At 38.3% G+C, this 15328-nt stretch overlaps 1 long non-coding RNA gene across 2 annotated transcripts in view; it reads right to left on the bottom strand.

Moving 5' to 3' along the window:
• The window catches only part of LOC120791477, a 112917-nt gene that overhangs the window by 35204 nt on the left and 62385 nt on the right, over positions 1–15328 (bottom strand). For both annotated transcript variants that reach the window (XR_005707687.1, XR_005707688.1), the window contains exon 3: positions 3677–3738. This is a non-coding gene — a long non-coding RNA (uncharacterized LOC120791477). The remainder of the gene's footprint in view (positions 1–3676; positions 3739–15328) is intronic.

Below are 15328 nucleotides of genomic sequence, written 5' to 3'. Positions count from 1 at the left end.
CTCCATTTACCAGATTGTCCTAGTTTGTTCATCCAAGCTTTCCAGCCCTTTTTTTTTTGAGCTCTAACATTCCACTAAAGACTTTTGAGCTGTTATTGTTGACTGTTGTGCTTTTGGGTCCTGAGTTTTTCTGCACCGTGATGATAAAACCCCACAGTTTTTCTGTGCAAGGGGAGGATTTTTAGTGACATGAGCACACCCAGCTTTGGTTTACCTGTAAATGCTGAGGTTTAAATAATTAGCCAAAAGTGGTGGCTTGTTTACAATCTATCTGATCATCTGACTGATTAGGTTTCTCGTCCCATTGGACATATTTTAAGCAATGTCCCTGTGTTGTCAGATGTCAGCAGTTACTCAGCCATGTACATTTATATTGGCCGATACTGCGCCTACAATTTATGTCCAGTGTAAACTTTCAGTGTCAATGCAGGGAGTAGTGTGCCCTATATATAGCAGAGTGGAAAGTAAGGATAGGGAGGTCAGGGGAAAGGATGGGCATGTAGGACATTCACGCATTAGACCAGAATTTACGTTCAGACAAAGACCTGCAATTGATGTCTGCCTTTTGTTATCAACTGTAACCACAATCTTTCCGTTTCCCTTAACCATATTGACACTGCTACGCACAGACATTGTGAAAAGTGAGAATTTTAAAAATTTTGCAGGAGAAGGGAAAAAACAGTGAGTGGGTCACTAAATGTAATCCAGAATTTTGCTGAATCTAATACTGGAAGACTTGTCTGGTGATAAGTTTGGTTTTTTGGGGGTGGGATACAATGCTAGATACGCAACAGAACTGATAGCTAGAGCTACAAAAATAAACTAGGGAGTAGGGAACTACTGGAGATATATAGTACAAAATGTTACAATTTTAGCAGCTGCTACTACTAAAGTATATTCCTGCATACTAGCCTCAACCTGGCTGACACAACTGGAGAGGTTCCTTTTAAATGTTGTCAAACCCACAGTGATAAGATGATATTCAGCACTTTATTAGTATTGGATAGACAGTTTTCATTTGATGAAACAAAGCCCTTAGTCCTCTATAGCTGTGCCCTGCCTTTTTCTCCATGGGCATACAAATTGTAAAATGAGAGGTCTGAGCAGCCAACCGCTGTAAACAAGCTGCTTTGGCTTGACTGTTTCTACACACAACTGGCTGACCAGAGTTGTCAGCAAAGTGGGAGTCCAATACTTATGTAAGCCATAAACCATCTGAAATGATAAATCAATTTAGTCGAATAGACAAAACCATGGCCTTTATCATTCTGATCCTATAGACACACAGTAATCAATTCTACAATAAATATGTAATCAATAAAGGAGCGTCACACCTATAATTTCAAAAGTGGTAACTGGATGATATGCACTTTTATAAAAGGTCGATATCACCCGTTTATAATAGAAACCCAATTTATCACTGGAGAGCACTCTATAACTGCACTTGTTCTCCAGCTGTGAATGATTTATCATGCAAAGTACTTGAGTTCTCTGGTGTATGTGGCCATATGGGAACATTGTGATGCACTTTATTTCATAGACTGATGATAACAGAGAGGGAAGAAGGAGGAGACAGGAAGTAGGAGGGAAAACAGTGCTGTCTATGACTTCCTCAAGCTCTTTAGGTCCTCAAGAAGAACAATGATTTCTTCCTCTAACACTGCTGCAGCACTCCAGCACAGACAATAACACTGATGAGTGTTTAGCAAGGAAAGATGGAAGAAGCACACCAATCAGCCATAGTATTTATGTAAATACTGTATATGTACACCATTCAGCACAACATTAAAACTGGTAACTGGTTTCAATGCTATCTGCTCAATGCACAGCACTTGAGAACCACTGACTGTCAAATGAATTATGATAAAGCTGAAAACAATTTTGATGACAAGTAGTATGTAAATAATATTGATGTCCCGTGTCAAAGTCACACACTTGCCTGACCTATCCATCCACCCCAGCCTCCTGCCTCAGGGGTTTTGCAGCACTTTAACAATGTCACACTACCTTGCTTTTGTTCCTGCCAGCCAAGAGTCATAACTCACATGGCTGCTACAGGCCCTTGTCGGGTAAACACAGACGTTTGATCAAACGACAAATGCTTTCACTTTTTTTTGAGGACAGCCTTCGAGTTCTCTTGGTACATGGGAAGACAAAACAAAACTTTAGAGTGAAATCCTAATACATCTCATAAACAGGATTGAACCAATTGCTTAAAGTAGGACTCATCTTCTAGCCCAATCTGCTAATATTAGTTATTAACAATTAGATTTTGGGGAAACATAATTCCACTGAGATTACCATTATTAAACTAATTTACAAAACAGTAATTACATTCAATACCAAAGAAGGAAGTCCAATATTGGTCTTATAGTGCATTATAAAGTTGTGGTGATAGATTGGTATATTTGCCTTTGACACCGTGGTCCAAGATCAACGTCCTGTTTCATTGTTTCCCTGTTACCACAACATTAACTGGGTGGATTTGGTTGCCTTTAGTTCTGCTAACAAACGCACATATTTGAAGGATATTTTGCAGATATAGTACATACAATATGATATAAAACATTTTTTTTTGCATCCATCTAGCCTCTCCATGGGTGGTTTAATGTTTTAAACATGACTAATGCTGGAGTCTTATTGCTCCCCAAGAGGGTGTGGGCTCTTAACGCCCTCCACTGTACACCGCTTTTGTGCTTTCCCTCAGGCAATGCCATTGGCATGAGGTAAGAAATCTTTGTACTCTACAGCACCTTTGGGCCACACAAACACACACACACACACACACATAAACACACACAACCACATACACACTAGGTCATGTGGCATCAGTGTGCTTTTTTGCACAGTGAACATGCTCTACCTCCTCAAATCAGATTAAAAGAGATATGTCCTGATGGTATACAAAAATCTTAGTTTTGAGAAAGATAGATGGCTTGGATTATACCTAAAACCAATTTTAGGTAAATTAGGATTTTTCAATCTAAAAAAACAGCTAAAATGAAGTCACTGAAAATGTGTGCTCTGTGGAAGAATTTAGCATTTACAAGAACGTTTTACTACATAAATTTGGTAATGAGTGAAGCAGTAACAGATAAAAAAAAAATTCCAAGTGGCTACTGCTGTCTCTTTAAATTGTACCCTATTGTTGCCTAGTCTACACAATTGTTAGCAAACCACAAATTGAGCTGTTTTTCCCTTTTATGCCAAATGTCAGCAGGTTTTACTGAGTTGTCAGCAGGTTTGTTACTCTTGGTCCAGACATGTCCTGAGGTTAGGCTTTAGATTAGTCATTATTTTTGTCCAACCTTCTCACATTACATCAGTCCTAAAGCAAAATTAAGAGTGTTTCAACTCTAGAGACCAGTCTTGCATACAGTATCTTTGTGAAACCAACCCAGCCTCTGATTGGAAAGATGTGTGGGTGGTTCAGTTGAAGTAAGAAACCCATTGATTTTCATGTTTGTATGAGCCAGTATTCAAAATCAATGAATACTGTATTTCCAAATTCGAACGCCTACATGTCGGTGGATCATGTGCAAGCTGTCAGGGATGCCTCTGCTGCAAGTGTCACATCCATATCAAAAGGCAACAGAGATTGAGATTTAAAAAAAAAAAAAAGGCCTAAAAGAAAAAACTTCACAGGTATTCAATAAGGTGACGGTAATTGCCTTACCTTGTGCGTATTCCATCTCACAGGCCTTCAACCTTCAGCAGCTGGGTCCTCCATGATAGCTGCTGTGAGCAGAAACAATTACAGTTATAGCACCCAAAGAAGGGACCACACATGAAACTCACAACTCTGTCTTGGGACAGGCATCCTCCATATTACAATCCATTTTAAAATCCAGACACTAAATCATTTCAAGTCATATGTGTATGAAAGGAAAATTAGGATTTTCCTACTGATAAAATTGACAATAGACAGAGAAGTTCTAGATCGTTAAGAAAAGCAACGATTTTGACCAAGGTTCCTTTGATTAAAAGTCTTTGAGCTGTTTAAAAGCACCCGGCCTTCAGTCACTCTACAGAGCTGAAACTCACAATTCACATGGCGCTGTTGGCTTGATCATTTCTCAACAGGTTCAACAGACCTGCAGTCAATCTTTCATCCAAGCTCCTTCAGCTGCCACCTATAGCGACACCAGAGAAACTCTTCAATGCTTTAAGCACCTCACAGGGTCTGCTCTGCTTTCTACAGCTGCTGTGGGTCAGGCAGTCAGGTCTATTATTAAAAATTCACTTCATATTCATTATGGACAGAATTAGAGAGGGTGATACATATGGTAGAATGAGAAGTCTATTCTCAAGGCTCAAAAAGTTGGCGAAAGGATGAGGAGAGCAAATACTTGTACTAGCATTGTGATGACAAATTTCAATCTACGACACAATTCTTAGCCCTGCTTTACAGTTTAGTTAAGTTAGTTTGTTAGTTTAGCTATTCTGCATCCAGAGTTCATTTCTTTGGTTCATTTCAAAGAGGAACTTACTTTTGTGGTTTACAGCACTCAGAGGTTCTAATAGGTTTAAGGTACAGTAAATTCATGATGTTGTTAAAAATTTTGCTTTAATCTTTTGCAAACTTGCCCAGATCATTCAAAATTCATTCAGCCATTCAAAAACGCTTCCCTTTTTCATCAGCTGTCTGCTTGTCGGGGTCACTGGCAGTAGGGCACCCTTATTTTGCACTCTAGACATCTTTGACTTTACCTCATGTTATTTTCCCTGAATTTAGTTTGAAAATCAGGCTAATATGAAACTGCTAGAGGGCTAGGAAAGGTGTTTGTGTACCCAAGGTTAATGACTGCTACTTTGTGCTTCAGAACTGACCTTTGAAGTGATACTCCAAACCATTCAACAGCAATAATATCAGTAGAGCCATAAAGCAGATACTATTATATGAAAGCAGATTGAATGAGGACAAGTCACAGTATGAATCATGTATATTTTGTATCAAAAGCGCAACAGCAATATTTTTAGCTGTGATGATAAAAGCACCAAGTCACAACAGGAAACATCATTTTAAGCCTCCATGGAACCTTTCATCTATTTTATATTACAGGAGTGCTAAATTAACTTTGCTGAATTTTTTTATTCTTTAAGAAAAAAATGAGTGGAGGTCAGCAGTGGGTTACTTCCTCCGGGCTCCTGTCCCTTTAAAGACAATGAACTGACCAGGAGGGTACCTTGGCTGGAGATGAGAAAGTAGTTATTTCCAGCACCGTCCTCATTTATTTGTGTACATGTTTCAAGAGACCTAAAGCAGCAGGCTGGATGCCATGCTGATAAAGCAAGAAGGGGACTGTGTGCACTTTACCCATGGCCCCTGAGTGATTAGAAGGGTCAGTATGGGGGGGGGGGGTCAGACAGGTGATCAGGGCCAGGCGGATACAGTTGGGTGGACAACATGTCTTTAAAGCTACTGATGGACTGCCCAACTGGCGCCCTGGCTGGCTGGCATCGTGCCCAGTGATCTTCCACCGGCTGAGCGGCTGTATAGCTTAAATGATTGTAGTGAGACAGAGAGGGAAAGTCAGGGGTGACAGAAAGACCGCAGACAGACATACAGAGGCAACCTCAAATTCACAGGACACACAGAGGCCAGAGACAAAGACAGACTAGAGACCAGGCAAATCATTGACGAACATACTGGATGGAATGTAGTGGAGGAAACATACAGAAAACCCAATTCACAAAGATTTTAAACGAGGCGATAAGATAAACTGATGCATCACAGAGGTATCATATAACATCAAACTAAAGTCACATGAGGCCTGCTATTTAAATTCTAATGTCCCTTTCAAAGAAAAAAAGGTATGATAGTGTAGAAGTGTAATGCAAAGCTATTATCTGTACTGTAGTTCTCAACCTCAAAATAATATTTGTATTTGTATCTGTATTTGTATTTACATCCGAAGTGGGCAGGGTCTAATCTGGAAGTCACTGAAAAGCGGCCACATTTCCCTGTTTTCTGAGTTAAATGGTTTTACAGTGTATACCCTCCGCAAGTGTGGGTTAGCTGTTCAGAAAATATACAAAATAACAAAATTATAACTTCCAAAATTCTTGCTGTTATTTTTAAAATGTAAAGTTTAATTTTAAGAAATCAGTTAAAAAAAGATAATCAACAAAATAAAATCTAAAAAAATTTAAATTGAATCACTGTGAAAATGTAAACAAAACATTAATATAAATGCATACATAATATAATGGATGAATGAATATGTATAAGTAGGAAGTATGAGAAGTTGAAGCTCACATCCAAAGCAGGGGACTCATGACTGAAATAAAACACCGAGATGTAACAATAATCCCCATTACATATTATATATACTGTGTGAACAATGATGTAGGCTATCATCTCATCTCATCTCATCTTTGGAAATTGGTAGAAACGAATGGCTGAAACACAATGGAAGGATTAAGCAGTGGTTTGTCTTTTACAAAGTACTGATGTGTGATCATATAAATCAGCTTCCTCACATAGTCAGTAATTGATTTATCTGTATTTTAAAAGTTTGAAACATCATAATTTAGCTGATGGGTGAGGTTTTCAAACTTTCGAAGTATGCTTCTGTGCCATATTACTTTTACCTATCTGGGTGCTAACAGTCAGACTTACCATATGACTGTCTGCCGATAACTCAAGGTAGATATTTTCAAGTTTGAAGATAAAGGCGCTGGAGTATTCCAGCACTTAAACTTCCCTTATACAAGTCTTTTTATCTAGCTATTTCCCAGATTTATTACCTGCTTGTGCTGTTTTTGTTTATGTTTTAAAAAATATACCTCTATTTTGCATTTTGTTTCCCTCTTCAGACCATAAATATAATATACATTTCTCTGTATATGAGCCATAGTTATTTGAAAGAGGATAATAAGTGACTTTTTTTTTCTTTCTTTTTTTTTTTAAAGCCTTTAGATCCAGAATAACAGACCCACCTGAACCACACCCTAAAAGCTCAGTATTATCTCTAAATAAATTCCCAAACCTGATCCAATCAGTCTTTCTCATTTAGGGTAAGCAAGACTCCAAACTCCTTTTGGAAGGGTAAGTGGACAGACAGTTGCTTTTCTCACTGACTTTAGAATGGATAAAATTAAGCTGCTAAAAATGAAAAGATTGCAACACTAAATTATTAATTTTTTCTGTTTTTGTTTTATTTTCCACTGTTTTCACCCTCTGCCCTGCAAGCACTTTATGCAAGTCCTGCACTATACACTCTATTATTGTTTGCAGAGGCATTGAGGAAATTGACGGGATCCTATCTCTGGCATTTTAGTCTAGCGGTTTTCGGCCTTGTTGATGTGATCTCATAGGATTGCATGCAAATAGCACGCCACTCTCAGGACATTTTGCGTATCATGTCTACGCATTTTAAGCTTTTAGGGCTAGGGGGAGGGTTAAGGGTTAGTCAGTGGAGAAATTAAGTGGCGTGACATGACACGAGAAAGGCAAAAAATGCATAGTAATAACACACAAAATAAGGAAATTGCCGTGTTATTGATATGCCATTTGACGAGGCCAGGCTGGCCTGAGGGGAGAAAAATATTGTTGAAATTCGTATGCTGTTCATATCTGTTCGGAGTGCATTATCTGTTTATATATGAATAATGTATTTGTATTTGGTTACTCTCAGAGCAGCCAGGTTGGTAAAACAGTACTATACCGTGTGTAGTTACTCAACTGATGCCAACCTACAAGATTTCCAGATACCGAAGTGGAACCATTGTCAACACTTTCTTATCTGCCATTGCATATCCACCTTTTTTGTTTACCATTTCATCACTGCAGCATACAAGCTACAATCCATTTTCCTGATTTCCATTTGAGATCCTAGGAGAAAACCACTCTGTTAGTAGAAGAGCCTGACGATTCTGAAGAAAGCTACAATATCACTCTCCTGGAAGATCGCATTCTAAATGTGCTCAGTCGGCCTTGAGCTGCAGTCTGAAATAACAAAACAGAAAAAAAATGGGAGGGGGATGCAGATTGCGGGGCTTAGAGTGCCATGTACCAATTGACTCACATTAAGTGAAAGCTGAACCAGTAAGGTTATGACTGTAGCAATGTCAAACATTTCAGCCTTTTCCAGCAGTGATACGAAAGTTCTTCATGGTCGAGTACTTGTCTTAATTCATTTAGACTGTTCTCTGCCTGTACTTAGAAGTCAAAACCAGCATCACAGTACTACTTGTAAATTCTGAATCTAGTCAGATATGTTTGAAATAGAGTGGGAAGAGTGAACTATGAGAAGGGGAAAAAATGGAAAACTACTGCTTCAAGTAGTAAGAAACGCTTGTTCAAAACTCTATTAATCTTTGTAAGAAATCACTAGAAATACAGCTTTTGACTTGCATCAAAAGTGCTTACTCTATATAGCTAATAAAGAATGATATATTTTCTTATTTAGATCATCTGATATTTTTATTTTTTTTCTGTTGTTAGCACATTTAACTAAACACCATTTCCCAAAAGCCTAAGACCTTGTTGGATTAAATGTCACCAACTCGTCAGAAGAGACCAGTTGAGTGGCCAGAGCTAGTCCAGAGTAGCAAAAATTCCAGCTAAAAAGTTGAAAAGCTAAAATTAGAGGAGAGCATCAGCGAATATCATGGATAAGGGAGAAACCAAAACTTTATGCTGGTAAAACTGTAGTTTTTTGTATACTAACAAGTTAATCATCAACTTTACTAACGACTAATGTCATTTATCTTAAACCAGTGGTTCTCAGCCTTGGGGTTTGTGGGGTCAAAGAAAGATTTAAGGAATTAGACGTATAAAAAAGTTAACTAAATGTCATGTCTCCAATTTTTTTTAATACTTTTTTCTTAAAAGCTAATATGATTATAATGTTAGGAAACACACACAGCTGACACAGAGCAACATCTGCATTCAGTCATGCATCATGTGACGAATCTCATTGTAATATAGTACTAACTCTTTAGGTCTGGTTTGGTCACCACCAGTCCCTGAGAAAAATATCTGCTGTTTAACAGCTAAATGCTCCACTGTGTTCACCAGCACGTCGCTAATTTTGCTGGGCAGGTATCTTACAGTTGAATACAGAGCTGCCTGCTGGGTCTCAAAATAAAAATGATTAAAGAGGTGCTCTCTGTAGTTCCATATGATCTGATCTACTAGTGACCCTTAATATTACACACTGTCATCATATAAAAATATTGTTTAGTGCATCTTTAAGTAGTGTATCAATAACAGTCTTCAAAAAAATTAATCATAAACCCGAGTATACAGTACTTAATATTGAGAATAATCCTTGGTAAGAACAATAATCTTCTTTTAATTGTTCTTAGATACTGAAGAACTGGATATTATGGTCAGGTTTATTTATCTGTGTGATACAAAAAAGATTTATAAAAGAATTATAAACACAGCAAGAAATTCTTATCTTTGATTTGGCGGAAGTTTCTTCCATTGGCAGAGCCATACTCCAATAACTCCCTTCTCCCCATAGTGTGTACTGAGCATGTTTAGAAGACTTGAATGAATTCAGTCTGATGATTCCTAGTGCAACAAATACCAGGACAAAGCTTTATTTTAAATAATTAATGACTAACCAATCAGCAGGAAACTTTATTTAAAATAGGAAGAATGAATATACTGTAAACAGTTAGCACTAGTTGGATGGACTGTTTATATTTGGAGGGCTTTTAAGGAAGTCAAGCTGTGTTTAGATTATCAGACGGTTCAACTATTGCAGGTTATTCAATAAATAAACAGTGGAGGATCTGGGTCTTAAATTCTGTTTTGTGTTTAGTTGAACATCATTTGAGTGATCTGGTCAAGCGTTTACCATACATTATTTCAAAGCCTCATCTTGAGAGTCTGCTTACGAGATAGAAACACAAGCCCAGTTTGTACGAGTTGTATTAAAGTGCAGAGGGTCTGAACTAAAATACAGCACAGCCCAAGACACAGCCTTACACAACAGCACTGAACTAACTGAATAAGATTGACATATTGAGGTGTATAACGGTGTGTGTGTGTATGTATGTATTTATATATACACGCACACACACATATATGTATATATATATATATATATGTGTGTGTGTGTGTGTGTGTGTGTGTGTGTGTGTGTATATATATATATACATTCATCATTCAGCCAAAACATTAAAACCTGTAAATGGTTTTAATGTTGTGCCAGATCAGTGTATTATTCATTATAGCAAGACTAGGTAAAACCCTAGCCTATGGCTGAACTGTGTATGGTCACTGTGCAAAATTGAGGACTTAGTTGAAAACTATTGTGGTACCACTGTACACAACTACTTTCAATGGAAAGTAGCTAAAGCCTGCTTGAAAAGTCGCCATATGTCCCTAGATGATGTAATACGTTAATTAGCATATTCATGACATAATCGACACATCATTCGGCTGCATGTAACTGTAAAATGATCACTCAGAAAGAAAGTCAAAAGCTCATTCACATCTATGTCAACTGCCATTTGGTCAATTGAATTAGACGCATAGAGAGGTGTGCCTGCAGAGGGAAAGCCCGACCTTGCGCTCGGGAGGTGGTCACTCTCTCTTTTGTCCAAAAAGTCGCTAGATTTGTTGCTAGGTGCTTTTGCGAACAAAAGTCGCTAACGTGGTCTGAAAAGTCAGTAAATCTAGCAGAAAAGGCACTAAGTTGGCAACACTGCCTGTACATGCCTCTCTCATGATTTATTAGAAACTGTTTGCACCAATACATTTTGAAAGACCAATGGCCAAAGGGGAAACTAAAAACACTCGGCTGGCCGACCAATGGTTTAACTTAATCATTCAGTCATTCACTCTTGTCAAGGACACTCGTGTTTGTCAGGCTGGCTTCGCTGTCGCAGTCCAGCCAAAAAAATACTGCTATTAGTATGTTAATACAGTAACACTGGTATCATTTTCAGATATTTTTGCCTTGAAATAAACTTTGAAGTCAACATGTACTCCAGGCTGCACCCTTAGGAGGCTCTACTAATCGAAAACATCTAGGTTAGGATAGTTGATGTTAGGGTCATGGTTGGATTTCAAATCTGACAATCCTGGTGAAGGAGGCCTGACAGGGAGAGGACGAATATGTCCCCTGAGTTGATAAATACACTGCATATTGGCTGGACTCCAACTGGCGCTGCTCCAGCATGCTAGCAGAGTGACACAGCTTATTTACTCACTGCAATACTGACTATTGGAAGAATCACGTGGGCTTAATTGGACAAGTGGGCCAGGATCTATTGTTATTACAGTTACAAACATGGGGTCATGGTGTATAGCCAGGGCCAGCGGCCTGGTCTTCTGGTCGTTTGGGACAGTGAGAGGTGGCCTCAGAGTGGTGGGAGTGGCCTGGCCCAGATGGCCATCCTATACAGCCCAGGGACTTAATATCTTTCTTTTCCCTCCTCACAGACCAGATGGAGGCCATTACAGTGGCCTGAGAGAGAGAGAGAGAGAGAGAGAGAGAGAGAGTGGTGGAGTAGGTGGTGGTGGGGGGAAGTGGGAGGGGGATATCTAATTACCACAGTTGTTGAAATCTTTTCAGGCTGCTTTTTTCTTGCTTTTCTGTCACAAAAATGCTCTCCCCCAACATGCACTGCAAACCCTCCTGAGAATTCCTATAAGAGACCCGACCATTTCACACAAAACAGAAGGACGGACAGAGAAAAATGAGAAATGCAGAGAATGAAGGAAAGAAGAGAAAAAAAATCACATTAAAGATATGCAAATCCAGCTGTCTGGGTTGAGAAGCATTAACTAGCGTTAGCAGGATAGCTGCCTCTATTTTTAGTGTTTGCATATGTTTGTGTGTGTGTTCACACATGACTGTGTGTGTCTGTCTTTCTCTGTTGAGGTGTGTGATGACTTCCTTAAGTCTGGGCTTTCATGTTCTAGTCAGACAGTCTGGGCGTCAAGATATGTCAGCAGAAATATTCTGCCTAATTGAGACACTTCACAAATGAAGCTGTCAAGCCTGGGCTTCAAACAGAATACACAACAGCAGTTAGAAGAAAAATTTCTAGCACAGCAGCGTGAGGGAGTGTCAGTTTTTTATTCTAAACAAGTACAATGCGTTAAATGATAACAGGTTGCTTTAAGGACAATCATAAGATTTGCTAAAAATATTAAAAAAGAAACCTTCCACAGAGAGTTGAGGAGAGACAAAAAGAGCAGCAATGCCAATCACATATTCATGAAGTCAAATAAAATAAGTCGGGGGGGTGGGTTGCATTTAACTAATTTATTTGTAGTCATGGTTTTGACGTTACCCAAGACCCAAGGCCAGTGTCAAAGCCATCCAAAGTAGAAGGCTTTCAGATGATGTAATGCAGCGTCTGGCAGCCTAGTTGTGTATCTTAGCTCCTGGAAGCAGCATGTTTCCAAAGGTACAAAAAACCGAATAAAAAGTACAAAAAAAATAAAAAATAAAATCCATAGTCATCACCCCAAAATGGTGGTCCTAGATCACACTGTGAGACACTGCTGCAAAATTCTGACAGTGTCAGAAATTCAGGACTAAACTCTTACCATGCAACTTCTGCTACAAACCCACCAATCAGAATATTACATGAAATGACGCAGAATATACTGGCCACCTTTCTTAAGCAACATTTTTGAATATAGTTTAGGAAAACAAACACACATACAGACACACCTCAAATGAGTGGAGGTAAAACGAAAAAAGAAATCTGTCGTACTGGCAAGAACACCTTGTAGAGCTGCCTTGAAGATCTTCTTATTACAGTAAGTGCAATGTTTTCAGTTGCTTAAACAGAAATAATAATTACAATTAATTACAATTTACAAGATTTGATTAAATTAATTAAAATGCAATTTGCAATTATTTATGTATGAATAAACAGTCTCATTAATATTAAACAATTACAATTTACAAATTAGAGTGCAAAATAAATTTGTTTTGAAAATAAATGTTTCCTACATGTTAGCTTTAGCATATAAGTATTACAAGTGAATTCAGTGTCAAAACCAATAATATAGATGAAATTAATATAGATGAAAACATTAGGTTACTATGAAACAGTTTGCTGTTTCATAGTGACTTCAGTTTGAAAACAACAAATAACATACACTCTTATTTTATTTTATTCTGTTATATTTTATTCTAATCTGTAGGGAATAGAATATAGCACAGCAAATGGAAATTTAGAGGTGCTTTTTTTCTTCATTGGGGTTTGTAATAACAGAAGAAGTGAATCTGCTTGAGTTAGGGGGTTCATAAATGGTTGTAGTGGTAAAGTACTTTTTACAGGTGATTCGATTAGTCTTTAATCAGCCAGTGCCACAATCCAAATATAATCAGTAATTCTCCCATAGGTGCTCAACTCCTTTAATTCAGATTTTTCCTTTAATCTGTCACTGGTCTGTGTATGTAAAGGTAGAATGAATGAGAATGGAGTTTTTTGTTTTTTTTAAAATCAATACAAGCATATTTTTGGTGTCATCTAAACAGACATAGCTGTAAAATAAAACCAGAGCTGTAGGATCCTCAGGCTCTTAAGTATACAGTTATAATTAGGGGCGGACTAAAATAATTATTCAGAATTTGACTCCATCCCGGACCACCCGGTTCATGCAAACCACCTGACTGCTAATTTTGTCGACTAACCCTATTTGTTGATGTAGCGGGTACTTGACTATTTATGAATTTGGCCACTATGTTCATCTTTGAGGAAAGTTAAGTTAAAAATTTGGCATTGACCAACAAATAGCATATCTGAAGTTTTCAAGGTATGCTATGGCTATGGGTGAACCCTCAAAAACTCACTAGGAATGCACCAATCATAGCAAATCCAAATATACAAGGCTAGATACACAAAACAATTAGCCTACACTTTTTAAAAAAAGAACGAGATACAGAGTAAGCTCAAATGTACAAATGATTATCTTTATATTCAAGCATCGAGCATATTAAAAGTATTAAAGAACTTGTCAGACATGGATTCACTGAAATTGAGCATAAACTACGATAATGTAAGTAAGTAAAAAGCTTTAGATTACTGGTGTCCATAAAGCAAAAAGCACAAAAATAAAATAATCTATACACTGAGTCAATGAAACTGAACATTGGCTACATGACTGCAAGTATGATATGAAATTCCAAAAAACATGCCTCTGTATAAAAACTTTAACACACAATTTTCTTTCACTCTTGTCAGCCAGCTATGGAAGAGTCATTGCATAGCTACGCATTGTACTGAGGTGTATGGTTACATATGTAGAGCTGAAGTCATGTGTTTTCACAAAGGCCCTAGGTCAAAGGTCCTCAGAGGGTGCCTTGCAGTTTGAATAGGAGGAAATGCTTTGGACTTAAAGCCATATGTTAGTGACGTTTTTCAGGAAAAACAACTGCCTTATTTAAGAGTCGGTGATCAAGGCTGATTTTCAGAGTGGTTCATTGGCTTCATACCCTCTCACAAGCAGACCTGCAGGTGCTTGATTTGACTTCTTTGTAATAAACCTTTATATGCAATCTTTATATGCAATCAGCCGAGTCTCCTTCATCGTCTTCACATCATCATCATCACCATCTAATAAACTACACTACCTAGTAAGTAATTGCTACTAGTAAACCAGTAGGTAGCTAAGTAACTCACTGTTCTCTGCCATATTGTCAGTGATGCCACCCTTTGTCAAGTCCAATAAGAATCTCCATCTCTGTTGCCATCAAAAGGAACGCTTCAACGTTCTTAGGCTGTTCTTCACAAATTTCAAGGTTGAGAAGGTCCTCTCACAAGTCCACCTGAGTGATGGATACGGTAAGGAGGAAGTTGTAGCCCAAACCACTGATGTGATACGCAGATTGCACTGAGACAGGAGAAGATAGCAGCATATCAGGCAGTTTTTACATGTGGAAAAACTTCTGCTCACCAACTCCGCACTTTGATCAGGATCCACAAAGCCTTACCCCGATTCATCACTGGTGGTGTTGTACTCTTCCATTGATGACTGTTTCCATCTTCCCCACTGCTGTGCAACACTGGACAGTTCAGCCTCTCTGATCGCAGGAAAATGATTTGGATCCATGCAGGAGACATCTGCACATATAACTAAATTTGCTGTATAACGGCAGTGAATATTTCAAACAACAGTGTCCAGTACTACCTTGGGGATCTCAATTTTGTAATCCATATCTGAGATAGTAATGGGCTCATCTTCTGCCTACTCACCTGGCTTTCTCTTCTTTTTTTCATTCTCTTCTCTGGGAGAGCAGTCTGAGCTTTGGTGTCATAGTCCTGCTGCTCTTCCAAAACACCATTGGCCCACTCAACAAAGTCATCGGCTGCCCTGTTCACACCCTCAAAGTCTCGGGCA

This window comes from Xiphias gladius, chromosome 7 (genome assembly GCF_016859285.1).
Source record: "Xiphias gladius isolate SHS-SW01 ecotype Sanya breed wild chromosome 7, ASM1685928v1, whole genome shotgun sequence".
NCBI classification, from domain to species: domain Eukaryota; kingdom Metazoa; phylum Chordata; class Actinopteri; order Istiophoriformes; family Xiphiidae; genus Xiphias; species Xiphias gladius.
This window is presented reverse-complemented; position numbering and strand designations above follow the sequence as displayed.